At 32.3% G+C, this 14,863-nt stretch overlaps 1 protein-coding gene across 6 annotated transcripts in view; it reads left to right on the top strand.

Moving 5' to 3' along the window:
• CNKSR2 (connector enhancer of kinase suppressor of Ras 2) overlaps nt 1–14,863 on the top strand; it is a 289,400-nt gene that overhangs the window by 148,092 nt on the left and 126,445 nt on the right. The window lies entirely within an intron of this gene.

The raw sequence follows: 14,863 nt of genomic DNA, 5'->3' as shown, positions 1-14,863 counted from the left end.
CACCCCATGAACAGGGATAATAATTTGGAATATAAATTAAAGTCATGATGCATACAAATTTATCATTTTCTTGATATAACTTTTAAGTTTTATTTTATAAATTATTGAATTACCTAGTTGATATGTTTTTTTAACAGCATTCATTTACTTTAAGATTGATCTGTTCATTAAATTACCTGGTATATTGATTTATTTTGAATGTTGATTTTTTTAAAAAAATAATATTTAGTAGCCGAATTAGCTGTTCATTTCCCAAAAGAGGACTACAGTGTTAGTCTTAAAACTATTGTGCTGAACTAAATAAGTTCATAAAATTTCTTGCTTTATGAACCTCATGAATCCCTTTCTAGGCTAAGAATGACAGTAGCATTCTGTGCCTATGTTAGATTTTCAAGGGCTATTTTTCTTAATCTCAGATTTAGAAAGTGAACATCACATGATTTTCATTTTAGACTATTTTCTATCTCAGTTGATTCACTTTGTTCTCATATCTCTTCCCGAATAGAATATATTGTTTAAAAAATGAAGGCAAAATAATATTATTATTAATATAATAATCCTCATTTGAGAAGAAATGGTTTTGTTGTGATAAATATTTTTAGAGCTAATTTTTTAGCATAAGTAATTATTTCCTGTTGTACCTTTAACTAAATTTGCTTTTGCATGTTCCAGTCATAGAAGAAATTTTAAAAAGAAAGGCCAAATTTGGGGGTTAGAAGACTTGTGTGAAAAGTCTGATCCTTCTCTGATTACTGATCTTAAGGCAGAAGTCATTTTAATCTTGGCTTTGAATAAACTGAAAAGTTTGTGATATTTTGGGGAGCCTGCTGAACATTGATAATTAAAGTTATGATATTTCTTCAATGAGTTCACTAAGTGAATAAAAGTTAATATAAATTTAAAAATTAAATATGTGAGTATAAGGTTAATAGAAATTAATGCAGAATGTTAGTAATTGAAAAAGCCTTTGCACACTATGACAGTTTTGATGATGATTAAGTTCTCATCACTAGAAACTATACAAAGTGGTTGTCCTGACTAAAGTTTCTTATCCCCTAAGATGAGGATTTGGATAGTGGGATAAAGCAGGGGCTTCATTAGATAGGCAGCTTCTCCCTCTTATAGTGTTCAAGTTGCTTCTATTTCTCCAACATGACCTTAACAAACATGACATCTGTTGGATTGATGGACCAATTTCCAGTTGGTCAATTCTAAGAGGATAGAAATTAGTCTCTAATGAAAAATAAGTTGTTTAAAGGATACTCTTTGTGGAGCAAAGATTCTGATATTTACGAAATGAACATGAAAGTCTTTAAAAGCTACAAATGAGCTAATAAATCTATATCTGTTGATGATATTTAAATACTGTGAGAATGTGTAATATCTTTGCATCACAGGAATATTCTAAAATATTCAAAACTACACAGAATAATGGTGGGGAAACTTGCTTCCAGTTTTTGCTCTGAAATTGACTTATGGCTTTAAGTGAGTTATGGTAATTACTGAAGCATCATTTTACCTTTTTATAATGATAATTATAGCCAACACTTGCTGAGTTCTATAGTGTGCCAAGCATAATGTTAAGTACTTTACTTATTTTATGTCATTTATTCCTTACAGTGATCCTACAAAGAAGGTATATGTGGAAATTGAGACTTAGAGTGATTATTTAACTTAACCTACAACACCAAGCTCTCTGAGTCTAAGGCTCATGCTCTTACTTTAGTTTCATTTTACTCCCTCCCCAACCTCAAATGATAAAATTATCAAGCAAAAGGGGAAGAATTCTAACAATCATGTAAGTAAATCTCAGGATTCAGTGAGAGATTAAGTGGGTCAAAGATAAGGGAAGAGGAAAGGGAGTGAGAATTTACATAGCAGGGGTAGGATCAGTAGTACTAAAATTAGAAATGGGGTTGAAATTTAACTTTTTCATTCCTTTCCTTCAGATAAATAAGATATGTAAAAAGCTTATCACAATGCCAGGCTCACAGTAGTGGCTCAATATAAATTAACTTTTGACCTCCTTTTTTCTTCCTTTTACTTACTACAATAGTTGGGCCCATTGGAGCCCGGTTTCCTGACAGACTGCTACTAGAACCTACAAATTGATTTTAGATAATAATAAAGGCAGTCTCTGACAGGAAACTATGTTGAATTCCATGACACCAGTCTTCCTTAATATTATGATCAATTACCAGATATTTGTGTTCAAGTGAGAGGCATATTTGTGCAAAAATGGTGCATTTTATAAAATGCAGCTTACTCTGCCCTCTTTTTCTTGCTGTAGTGGGCATTGTGGTCTTTATAGTGATTTTAATTGTTTTACTACACAGTATACAGAAGTGGTGAAATGGAATTTTCCTGGGTTTTGTTACTATGAAAGATTTGGTAGGTAGATAAATTAGTTGAAACAAGTATAAATTATTTGTACTCTACAATTACCCCTTATCTCCCTACATTTATTACCAGGTTGATTATGATATAATATTTACATTTAACTATGGCTTAATACATTTGAAATATAAACTTAATATTTTAATCCAGTAATGGATCAAAATAGTGAGATATTGTTAGTAATATTCTATAACAATTTAGACTCAATAATGAAAAGAGTAATATTTAGTCTTTTATTTTGAATGTTACTAGGCCAGTGAGTAGTTAGTATTTTCTGTTATTTCAAAATTTTCTGTTATAGGTAGCAATGTACAAAATAAAATCTGATAACTATTCTTATTTTTAAATATCTAGAAAAGCAATTTGAATTTTTTCCCTATGAGTCTGAGAAAGTTGAATGAATCACAGATGAATTCAAGTACTATTTTTTGAGATTGCTAGTATGGTATATCTTCAAGATGTACAATTAGATGTGTGTGTTCTGAGTTTGCTTTTTTATAAAAAAACTATATTTTCTTATTTAAAATGAAACTGGAAGTTTTATGTCCTTTTTCATGTTGCTATATTTTTTATTGTAAGTGGCTTTTAAGCTTTTCAAATGACCATACTTCTGTGGCTGAGAAACTGTGGCTGCCAGGTAGGAAGAAGAAAAAATCATGAACATCCAAGCAAAGCAGACTGAGTCCTATTGCATGTCTTCCCTGCCAGTGAAGATCCAACTCCTCAAAGGCTGCTGGAATCTCCCAAGATTTTTTCCACTTCATCTGTCACTACATCCCTCTCTCTGGGAGATACCTCGGCATAGTTTGACTCAGCAACTCTGCCCTCATGATGCACTTTTAACATGCTTTTTAGTTGATGAGACTATTTAATATTTATAGTTATCTATTTGGGCACATTCCTAATAAATTTGTTAAATTTCATGTTAATCCTCTTTTTTGATGTGTGTTCTAAAGCTTTAAAAACAGATATTTTCTTCATAGGAATATCAGTTGAAAAGAGTGGGATATGTGATGGTTCAATCCAGCATTTGGAAAAATTTCATTTTGTGTAAATATTTTTAAATATTCTTATTATTTTGGAAGGTCTTCTGGAACCTGGTGATTACATTATGTCAAAAAATGGTTTAATAGATGTGGCTATAAAGGCTACTTGAATGGAAAATAACCAGGTTGGGATAGTTAAGAAGAAGATAGACTGCAGCAAATACGATGTTGGGCATTGATTAGTGAGAGATGGAAGATGAGTGCTATAAGGTAGTGGTTCTCATAACCCCCAAATAGCGAACATTGTTTAGCAAGTGTTAAACTGGTGATGGCAGAGGGGATGGGGTGGAGGGTGTTGGAAGGAACAAATTAAAGGACTATTGTGTCATCTGGAAGGGTTATTCTAACTTCATTTATATAATTCTCAGATTTATCTCCTTTATTCTCATTCTAGTCTCCCATTTTTTACTCTGTCCTCTCCCTCTTGTTCCTTCAACCCCAGGACAGTAAAGTATTGATTAAAGGGAAAGCCAACATAATTGGAATGGATGGAGAGTGTGGTGACCCATTAAAGCCCAGTTCTCCTTTTCCTTCACTCTTACCCTACAACCCTAGTCCTAGGTTTCAACAGGAGGAGTAGCCCTTTGAGTGGAATCAATAGCATGATATTGGCTAACCCCAGAAGTGCTGTTTCTCTCTATCTCTATTTTTAATTTACTAAATTGTCATCTTTGTTTTTCAGATTTTTCTTCTAACTTAATTTTCTTCCCTTTTCCTTTAACATCTTTATCTCTTCTTACTTAACTGTTTCTCTTCAGTTTTTTTTCATTCTTGCCTAATTTCTTCTGTTCTCCTTTCTCAAAGGAGAAAGTATTTATCTTATAATTCTTCATACCAAAAATATTGAAAACTGAGAACTCAAATAGCAGTATTTCTGATGTACCTACATCTTATTCTGGTAAACACAAGATGTTGCTGTATTAAATACACAGAAATTAACTGTAGTAGCATGATGTTTACCATATTGCTTAATAACTAGTTTTGATAATACCCTAAAAATAACTTAGAATTCTAAGAAATTGGTACTCTAGAAGAGCAAGTGAATTGGTCTCTTTTAGAAGGGAAAAAGGAAACAATGAATCATAGATTGTAGTTACTCATAGTAATATTTTATTTTAAATTTTACCTTATATAGTAAGTAGTTTATGAGATAATCATAATTATTTATTTTATTTTACTTGAACATTGTGGATTTTATGAAAATGTATAGAAAATGGCTTTGAAGTACCATATATTGATATTAATTTATTTCCTAGGGAATCAATTAATTAATTTATTATCCAACATAATATTTTATGATTTTTCTGTTACCAAACTAAAATTTATTATCTTAAGTTTTTATATAAAGGAGATTAAGTTATATAATGACTTAATAATGGTAACTTTCTATTAACCAATTTATTTCCTCTTCAGATCTCTGCATCCTGATTTGTTTTTTCTTGTTTATGTAGTTTTTATTAGCTTCCCCAGGAAAAGAGAAATTGCATTTTAAAATGGTTACTCAGATTTGTATTTATTATTAGACAACATCTTTCAGTGGCCTTATTCATTTAATATGATCTAGTTATTTTACATGGAATTTTAAAAAGGTTTCCTCATAAGTGATCATTTTATGTGTTTAATATGTATCCATTGGCTGATATTCTTACCTACGTCAGCTTATTAAAGTATGCAAGTCAGTATCAATAACTACAACCCTTTTTGTACCCCTACCAAAAAGGCAAAAATCAGCTAGTCTTAATTGCCTCATCCACTTTCTGACTGAGAGAAGGGATCCAATTAGTAGATGATATTTAACTGCCTGATGAAGATAATTACATGAGAGAGAAATACCTTAGAGCACCATGGAATAGGAAATTCAAGCAAAATCTTAAATATTTAACCTCTTTTTATGTTATTTAGCCCTAGGATTCTAATGTAGGCTTCATCCACTAAATCAACATTCTGATCAGCATGGTAGCTGAAATTTTAGGTAATGTAGCCACTGATTACTTTTACATTTCCTTTTACTTGCTTAACCTCAATACTGGGCACCAAGGGATTTTTCTTTAATTGGAACAAATGGCAGAGAGAATTTACTACAGCCCCATTTACAGTGGACATGGAGTTACCTTTTGTGTCTAAGTTATTAGATTTCTGGCAAAATGATTTTTAAATATAACTTCTACAGTGAAAGTATTTATAGTCATTATGGAAGTTTATAAACTAAAACTTTTACTAAGATAGATTTAGAATGTTGTTATTTAGCTTGTTTATAACAACATGCTTTGGTTTTATTTTGATAGACTTCTATTGCAATATTTGTGAATATTCTCAAATAAACATATCCTTGTTAAATGTTTAACATTACTTGACATTATAAAGATTATTCATAGCAAAAGTTTGTAAATTTTTAAGCATGTTCCTTTTGTGAATACTAGGGTTTTAGTTATTTTTAATTATTTTTTCATTTGCATTCTTAAATTTAAGCATGATTTTTAAAATAAATATAAATGGTCTCTTTATTCTCTCTCAGAATTTTTATTAATAGGAATTATAGATTTTTATTTTTACAACATTTTTCATTTTTTATTGTTGTTCAACTACAGTTGTCTGCGTTTCCCCCCCGCCACCATTCCTCCCACACCCCAGCCATCCCTGCCTCCCTTCCCTGATCCCACCCCCCCTTGGTTTTGTCCATGTGTCCTTTATAGTTGTTCCTGAAAGATTTTTAGCTACCAATGCTTTGTTTCATCCCTTAGCTTTGGTGACCAGAAGCTTTCTATTTTAAAATACACTTATTTCTATATCTTTTCAGGAAGAACAAAAATGAAATATAGGAAGTAATGGCTGAAACGTAATAATTTCCAAATATATGCAAACCCAAAATTGTTTTTAAAATTTAACCCATGTAACTACCTTAAAATTTTTGTTAAAGACAGTATTATTATGGTTCTTTTAAAATATCTTATTTATTTTGGGTGTTGGGAAATAAGGTTCTGTGATATGATCAAAGATTTGCTCCTGCAGCCTTTCACTCTGATGTGATTGTCTTCCTCCTACATCTCCCTAGCAGAGGCTTTCAGACTCAACTCAATTTTATCTTTTGGAGAAGTTAAAAGACATGATGAATGATGATGAAAGAAAAATAAAATCGAATTCTATTTAGTTTTCTATAGCATATATAAATGTAAACCATGAAGCCCCCAAAATAAACCTTTGTCTTCAGAGATTGCAACATTACTAAATGTCTTATTGAAATGGCAGAAGGGAAAGAGAGCTTGTGTTGAAGATGTTAAACTATACCCAGAGTTGTTTAATCAGCTTGACACAGATGCATAGACATCAGTAATACAAAGGCTGCAGTTACTATAAGTAATAGGTAACAGAAGATAATGTGAGTTATAGGATATGGAAATGTAATACCTTTTGTGAAAATTATGTGGGTGATTCATAAAACTTAAAGGAAAAATTATGATTACTATCTTCTTCCTTCCATAAACTTCCTCATGAGTCCTTCAGAAAATTCTGATTTAACCCTCAGAACTTCTTGGTTATAGAGAAAAGACTCCAGAAAGATATTATGCAAAAAGTGAAAAAATACTAGCTTTTGTAGTGTTCAAGTTTGCTTTCTCTTTTGGACTCCGTATCCATTTTTAGCATTGAGAAATTATGTCCTCTCTGCTTTCTCTTTAAATATAATACAAACATACATTATGTATGTGACTATCTATGACATTCACATGGATATATTAATTACTAAAACATGTAAATTCAAATTGTGCATAGATCAGCCTCATCCAGGTTTTACTGTAAAATTAAGCCACATTTTAAAAATGCCTTAAAATGCTTTGATGTATTCTTATTTCACTGGATAAGTGCCTTTTAAAGTTAAGGAGGCTGTGAAATGAAAAGTGGCTCAATGAATAAAGATGTGAAATTATTGAATTTTTTCATAATGAAAATAAAACTTTTAATGTCCATATTTCTTCTTTGCAAATGCATGTTCCTTTTATCATGTCCTAGGATAACCTCTCCTAATCATACATGTAAAAATGTCAATGCTAAGGCTTTATTTAACATAGAGACATTTGGGACATCTCTCAATACTCCGCATTACCTATTTATATTACTTTGCTAGAATTTAAAATCACTTTTTTGCATATGTTTACTTAACCAAATGTGTACCTTTCAGCTTGTATTTCTTTATACTTGAACCATGGGTAATTCTTTATTTCTATTCAGTAAATAAATGATTGTGGAATAACAAAATTAGGATATCTCCAAATAAACTATAGGGTAATATTTTAAGACATTCTCATTTGCATTTTGTAGGAAAAATTTAATTTAAGTCTGGTGAAGTCTGTAGATTGGTACTCACTCAAAATTTAGTAGTTCTAAGATCTTTTAAAGATATTGTGTATCAGAATTCATTACTACTGAAATCTCTATAACATATGACATTCCTTCCACATAGCTTGTTTTGCTAAAGAAAGAGGCAGTCATCAGTATAAATGTTGACTTCATTAGATACTTCAATAACTTTTTAGTAATGCAAAGAAACATAACATTAATAAATATCTCAGTACCAAAAATTTTGGCAGAGTATCATTAGTCACAGTGTGATGGGTCGTATATTGAATTAAGTCTCTTCAGTGCTTTTAAAAAGAGCAGAAGGACATTTGTGTATAGTGTGACTCATCATCAGACATTCATATAGGCACACCTCAAGTCTCTGAAACTTCCTTTGTAAAGAGGTATTGTCTATAAATTACAACCTATGAGTAAGAGCGTGTGAATACATAGGAGCATGTGTAAATGTTAACAAAACTGATACTTTGTCTTGTGAAGGATATTAACTCTGAAAATATTTTAAGAAATGTCCTATCTTCCTTCCTTTAGGTATAGAGATGCTTTCTTGTATTTCCAAATACAATTGTGACAAAGGTGAAAAGAGTTTGGGTTCAAAGGCTGAAATTCTTACCTTTATACTTAGTTATAACTTTGTCTACTTGGGACCATAGAGTAGAGATTCCTTTCATATGTTGGTCAAATAATTCACCAGCTGTTGTTTGGAAATCAGATGGGCTAGGGCAAGTCCTCAAGGGGTCAGAGACAACTTCCCTCTGTGTACCAAGAGGAAAGAAAGTCTCACATCTCTTCAGCACCAACCCAAAAAGCCTCTTCTGCATCTAATCCAGGCAACCCATTGTCCAAGGACCTGCCCACTTATAGTACCCTTTACCTGGGAACCTCTGGTGTCTGCTTCAGCCTGATCAAAAAGTTACAAGCCCCATCCACAAGGAAACAGAACCTCTTTGGCTTTTAACACTTGGGATAATCTTAAAGACTTTACTGAGAAATTTTAATCCAGTTGTATTGTATATAAAATAAATTTCAGTGTACAAGTGGAGATTACATGTAAACTAATAAGTGATAAACTAATAACTGCTTAGAGACACTGACTTTTGCTACCTTGGATGATAAGGAAGATATCATTAATAGTTCAACATACATGGCAAACATATTATCTATAGCTAATAAGACATATTGTGTATAAGATACATATGGTGATTTTTAAAAGGTTTATTCCAGCTCATGAATGCAATGTGAATGAAATATTCTATTAAATATTTAGAAAGAGAAATTTTGACTATTTAGAAGCACTACAAAATCTTTTTCTGGGGGAAAATTTTAACAGTGTTTACATAATATATATGATAAAGCAGAAGTTTTCTTTGACAAACAGAAGCTATCCACTTTTATATTCCTTGTCATAATCACATCACTGAATTTAGGCCTGAAGTATTCAAGATATATACACTGTTTTTAAAAATATTCACTTATAAGAAAGTTTATTTGGTAATTTGGAGTAAAGAATGTCTGTTATAACTTTAGCATCAATTTAGTATCAATTATATTACATTTAGAGAAAATTTTAGTACTAAATATTGGTTTTACATACAAAACTAAACTCCCTTTGCATTCCAAGGCACTTTATTGTCTATGAAACATGTACATTCTCATGTCTCCATTATCATCTCAGTAGTCAAGTTATTAACAAATAATGTGTCTACCATTTTAAGGCAGTTTATTGATTGCAGGTTTAACCAGACAAATAAGACTCAGTTTTTATTCTCCAAAAAATAAAAGGAACCGTCAAAATCCAGTTTGTGATGGTGGGTGAAGTAGAGTTGGGGGTGAGGAAAAGTATATAAGTTTAATAAGAAACAATGTGTAAAAAATGCCACTAGAGAAATACAGTGTACTATGAGATTCACATGAGGAAAATATGGCTCTAGCTGCAAGAGGCTTTATGATGGATATTGCATATAATATGAGCCCTTATGGATGAGTAAGATTTTATAGATAGGAGAAAAATTGCCCTTATGGATAAGTAAGATTTTAGGAGAAGGAAGAGTGCTTTTGCAAAGACATTGTTGACAGTAACTGTACAGTGTTTGAGGAGAACATGTATTGTACTTATTCTTACCAACAGTTCCACTCATACTGAACTGCTGCAGTTTGCTCAAACTAGTTTTACTTTCTCTTAAGGCTTTCTTTACTCCCTCATCCTCCACATCCCCTTCACCTAACTCCTAAAAAAATCAGCTTAGACTGTTATGAAACCTTCCCTGAACTCTCAAGGATCAGTTAGATGCCCTTGTTGAGGGATCCAGTTGCACCCTGTATTCACCCTGTTCAGATACTTCTCTCACTTTACTGTAAATGTTTATCTACCTGCTCATCTCTCCCCCTGCTCAATAATGAGGCACAGACTGTGCTGCATGTACCATATTATCCATAGTGCATGGAAGGCACATCAGACTTACTGATTTTAAAAATTATAATGCCTGATGTTTGTATATTAAACACCTAAAATATCCTAGACAGGGGTGAGTCATTGCCTACAAGATGTACATGTACATCATATATGTACAGTGGTTCTCAAAATGTGTTTCCCAGCCAGTAGTATCAGAATCACTTACTAACTTGTGAAAAAAGCATACAAATTATAGGGTCCCAGCTCAGGCCTATTAGATCAAAAATTCTGGAGGTTCAAACAGCAATCTATGTTTTAACAAGTCTTCCAGGTGAATCTAACACATGCTAAAGTTTGAGAACCACATTAAAAAGAAATAATAGCTGTGGCTGGTGTGGCTCAGTGGACTGAGTGCTGGTCTGCTAACCAAAGGGTCACTGGTTTGATTCCCAGTCAAGGCATGTGTCTAGGTTGTGGGCCAAGTCCCTGGTGAGGGGTGCATGAGCAACAACCACATGTTGATATTTCTGTCCCTTTCTTTCTCCCTTCCTTCCCCTCTGTCTAAAAAATAACATTTTTAAAAGAAAGAAAGAATAGGAGACAGCTATGGCTGCATTGATGAAGGACCTTTTTGAGGAATTGATTTTTTTTTTTAAGCTGGCTTAAAAGGAAGAACACTTACACTGTGGTAGTCTTTTGAAACTGCAAGAGTGGAAGTGGAAAGACCAGTTAGGACCCTGTTCTAAGTCTAGCAATCAGGTACCCAAACCAAAACTAAGGCAGTGAGAAGAGGCATTAGTGACTAGGATCTATTCTTACTAACCAAAGGGAGGGGGCAATCATAGGTGAGTCCAAACTCCAAACTTGAAAAGGTAATGGGGAACTTTTTGTTGTTGTTGCTGTTTAATGAGAGTAGGGATAGAGTTTGACTTTAAAGTGTTACATTCATTTGAACTACCAGTGGGATATTTAGGGCAGGATGCTTGCTCTCATAGTGCTTTGTGCTTTAGAATCAGACAGACTTGAATGTGAATTCTGGCTTTTCCACTTAGTATATTTGTAATCTTGACCAAGAAAACTTAATCTCTTTTTGCTTCAGTTTCTTCACATGTAAATTGGGTTTAATAGTTTACCTCATAGGGCTGTGGTAAGAATGAAGGTACATATAAATAAAAGGAATGTAATATAGATATCAAGATCTAGTATAGTGAATTACTGGGACTTTATTATTCAGTAGCTATTAGTGTGAATGAATTGAACTGTTGGAAATATGTCACTAGAGTTCTTTATAGGAAGCAGGGTTGGTTACGAAGATTTGGGAGTCACATGCAGAAAGTTCTTAGTAAAAGCTCTGGGAAGAGAAGAGATTGTTTTAAGAAGACCACATGAAATATTAGAAAGAGATCTAATATCTAGCCCAGAGGGAATACCTACATTTATTGGTTGTGAGAAAGAAAAGATGGAGGACATTAATCAAAGAAGTACCAGGACCACATTCCTTTACTTAAGCTAATATGTTGTCATATCATGTGCTTGCATTTTCCTACCCATTCTGTGCATTAGAGTTAGAATGTATTATGACTTTGGAAACCTAATCATTTAGCCTGTGCAATAATACTGAAACTTTTTTTGATGTCAAGATCACTATTTCATATATTTACCAATTCCTTTTTGTAATCTTTGGTTATTATTTTTTATATACATCCACAACCATTAGCTCTTAAGATTTTTTACTTATTTAATTCATTCCCATATTAGTGGATTATACTCCTATATTAATGTCCACTAGAATCCTTTCTTCCTTCTTTCAAAGCTCCCTCTATTTCCTAATACAGAAAGATTTTCATTGTAGCCAATATAAAGAATACTTTAAAATCATTTTTCATATTACTATTACAGAATACTTTCCCATGGTTTCTAGTTCAAATCTATCATGCCTAATATTTAAAAACTATAGCCAGAAACTATAATGAGAAAATTGAAAGCTATTCTTGAAGAATTATTAACATGCATTGATATACTGTGCTTATTTTTGATGTGTGTATACCATTACATTTAGCTCCTAAATGGAGGGTCCCAAGTATCTTAAAGTTATAACACCTATTTCCCTCACTTTATCATACCATCTACTCAAGCCCAGCTATAATCTGTCAACCATAAGTATCTCAATAGCATTTAAAGAAAAATAAGTTAATTTCAAGAATTCTCTACACTTCATTATATGGCTGAAGATATGTTAGGATATCACAGAACTAGAGCTGGGAATCATTTTTCCTGGAACTCTGGGACCATATCATATTTGCCACTGAATAGAACATGATACAATCCAATAAATGGGGACAATTGTTAAGAATTATATGTAGTAGAGAAGACAGAAACTAATGAAGAAATGATCCAAATTAGGAAGTTTGAGAAAGGTCTAAGGAAAAAACAACTATTTGAATAAGAGGCATGAGGTCTGGTTGCTGTTTATGCTTGTACAAGTACTGGGATTGACTGAGGGAGTTGGAGGTGGGTGGACAGAGCAGGGGAGGGCAATGGGGGAATAATTGGGACAACTGTAACTGAAGAACAATAAAAAATGTTACACAAAGTCTGAATTACTCAATCAGTTTTATTCTCATTCAATAATTTTTATGTGAACCTGACTTAACACTTAGATATCTACTGACATCATTCATTGAATGAATAATCAATAGCTAATATGCCTCTTGAGTTACTGAGCACAACTGAATAATAAATTTGTTTTTTATTTTACTAATAATCAAGAAATAGAATGCACAGAGCAGATATGATTTCCCCATCACTACCATTTACTGTTTTAAATAACATCTTTCTGGTTCTGACATTTTATGGAAATTTTCAATCAGTAGCATACAGTCCCAAGTAGGTAATTCATAAAATTCAGGATTTTCTAATTGGAATATCACTGCTTAGGAATAAGTACACTTATATCATTGATTTTGTTATTTATAAAAATAATTCATGTTTACTGCCAAATGTTCAAGAATAAAATTCTAAAAAAGAAAATACATATTGTATTCTTTACTCCCCTTTAATGTAACCACTGTTAATGGTGTTCTATATCTTTCTATGTTTTCTTTTTTATTTTTGAGAATTTGTATCGCCTTCATTGAAGCTAAAATAATACAGTCAGGTTTATAAAACAATTATTTTTATTTTATTTTATTAACTTTATCGGTGTAACATTGGTTAGTAAGATCATATGGGCTTCAAGTATAGATTTCTATGATACAAGATCTGTATATTGCACTGTGTGCCCACCACCCAAAGACAAACCATCTTCCATCAACATATATTAGGCCCCCTCTGCCCCTTATCCCCAGCTCCCTCTCCTCTGATAACCATCACCCTGTTGTATGTGTCCATAAATTTCAGTTTTATATCCCACCTATGAATGAAATCATATGGTTCATAGCTTTTTATGACTGACTTATTTTACTTAGCATAATATTTTCAAGTCCATCCATGTTGTTGCAAATGACAGTATTTCTTCTTTTCTTGTGATTGAGTAGTATTCCATTGTATGTAAGTACTACATCTTCTTTATCTAATCCTCTCTCAAAGGTCACTCTGGTTGTCTTCACATCTTGGCCACCATGAATACTGCTGCAATGAACATAGGGGTGCATGTATCTTTGGGAATATATGTTTCCAAGTTTTTCAAGTAGATACCCAGGAGAGGGATTTCTGGGTCATATGGTAATGCTATTGTTAATTTTTTGAAGAGCCTTCATACTGATTTCCACAGTGGTGGTATAAACTTACATTCCTACCAGCAGTGAATGAGGGTTCCTTTTTCTTCACAACCTCTCCAGCACTTGTTATTGCTTGTCTTGTTGATAATGGCCTTTCTAACAGGTATGAGGTGGTATCATATTGTAGTTTTGATTTGCACTTTCTTATTAGCTAGTGAAGTTGAGCATCTTTTCATATATCTGTTGGCCATTTGTATGTCTTCTTGGGAGATGTTTCTGTTCAGGTTCTTTGCCCATTTTTTAACTGGATTGTTTGGTGTTGAGTTGTGTGAGTTCTTTACATATTTTGGACATTAACCCTATATTAATACCCTATGTTTTCTATATATAACTTTTTACAAAAGTAGAATTTAATTAAAGTTGCTATTTTGGAACTTAATTTTTCCACACAACAATGGACATTTACATAATTTACAATTCTTGATTGGTTTAAATTGTATTGCAACATATATGTGGCATATCTCTACTTTTATGCAATCATTTCCTTATGGTAGTAGTAGAAGTAGAATTTGGGAGCCTAAGATATATATGTATCTTGATATATATTTGCTCACTTTGTTTTAAATATTGCTAATGCTATCTCAGTAAGAGTTGGAAGGCTAATTAAAAGTAGTAAAATTATATAATTTTCTGCCATTGAATAGCATTCAGCTATAAAATTAAAACCTAACTAAATTATTAATTTTCACCCCCCAAAAAATTCCACTTTCTCATAGAAAAAAAATATGGTTTTTTTGGAATTGTGTGTCAAAAAGAGCATAGAAAAGTATGAAGAAATAGGGTAAACAAATTGCACTGAACATTACACAGGAAAACATCATCTAGCCTTAACATTTTTGTAACTAGTCACAATGATTATATCATAGAATAAATGAAAGAAATTGGTGGATAGAAATCAA

The sequence above is a fragment of the Phyllostomus hastatus genome, unplaced genomic scaffold (genome assembly GCF_019186645.2).
Source record: "Phyllostomus hastatus isolate PE091 unplaced genomic scaffold, TTU_PhHast_1.1 phas_scaffold_12, whole genome shotgun sequence".
Classification (NCBI taxonomy): Eukaryota; Metazoa; Chordata; class Mammalia; order Chiroptera; family Phyllostomidae; genus Phyllostomus; species Phyllostomus hastatus.
The sequence above is the reverse complement of the archived record's forward strand: the minus strand, read 5'-3'. Positions and strand labels throughout refer to the sequence as shown.